Source organism: Plasmopara halstedii, assembly GCF_900000015.1.
Source record: "Plasmopara halstedii genome assembly, contig: Scaffold_323, whole genome shotgun sequence".
NCBI lineage: Eukaryota > Oomycota > Peronosporomycetes > Peronosporales > Peronosporaceae > Plasmopara > Plasmopara halstedii.
In genome coordinates this window covers 2,067,159-2,068,368 of record NW_020187244.1, presented here as the reverse complement: position 1 = coordinate 2,068,368, position 1,210 = coordinate 2,067,159, and positions in this window count along the sequence as shown.

Genomic DNA, 1,210 nt, shown 5'->3' with positions numbered 1-1,210 from the left:
TTATATGCCCATCCTGCATGCCAGAGGATCAGTCGTAACGACTCAAGCGTAGATTGTCGACGAGTGCAACCAAGTGCAGCGGAGCTGCTGTTGACCTTTACTTAGAGGGAGCTTACGTTCTTTTCAAGAATCTCTACGACGCTACCTCCGGAGTACCCAAACCCTTGAACAAGGTATAGATTCTCTTCCGTTCAAAATTGAAACCGTATCAAATTGTTTTAGTTGCGGCAGAGCCGCCAATATCTGAAACCTTAGTTTTTTTATTAATAAATAAATACCTAATTAATTTAGTACAACTTAATCAATGAAGTAATATGCATTACTACTGGCAATCCTGCCACATGGTGGCTTTTTGTTACGGTGTAGTCACGCCATTGTTTGATTGCACTAACCTGTGTAATCCACACCTATGTCCGGTCGCACCATCTTGTGCGACCCGCTCTTTCATACAAGGGTACGTTTAAACTCGTTAGACGCGTGGAGTGGCACGTTATCTTTTGGACGAACAGTATGAAAATAGCAGCTCTTCGTCGGATGTTGTCAATAATATGAAGACTCCGATGGAGCAGGGAGTGGCGACACTGGACGACGCCGAGTGACGTTGCACGGTGGAATTATCACACGGTACTTCACATACAGTAATATCACCACATCGTGAGTGAGATACAGTATCTTTCTTATGCCCAGGGCCTAGTCTTCTGCTCGCGACTTACGGTCACTAAATATCGTCAAGGCCTCTGCTGTCGGAGATTGCGACATTTGGTTACTTTTTTTAGCATATAAAGACGAGGGATGAAGTGCGCCAACGGCGCGACGTGAGCCTAGCTCAAACCTTGCTGGCATCGTATCCATTTCTCGATCTCTCGGGTTCCGGGGGAGGTAGTATTGTTACTAATCGTCTCGACGAGGCACAGGCGCGGCAATTGAAGGCTGCCCATAGAGCGGTTCTCATGCGTTCGTATTAACGCTCGATCTTAGACCCTCGTGTGGAGTATGGCTTCCGCTCGGCGTATACCGCTACTCCCATTTTCGTTTGTTTTATGTGCAGGATGTTACCATTACCATGTGTGATGAGAATGTTCCTCAGAACGTGATGGTGTCTAAGACAGGCGAGCCTCGTATGCGGTGACCGTTAAATGCGAATCGGGGATATTTTGAGTGTAAAAGGTTTACACATACTCTTATATGATAGGGCGGGTCGCACAACATT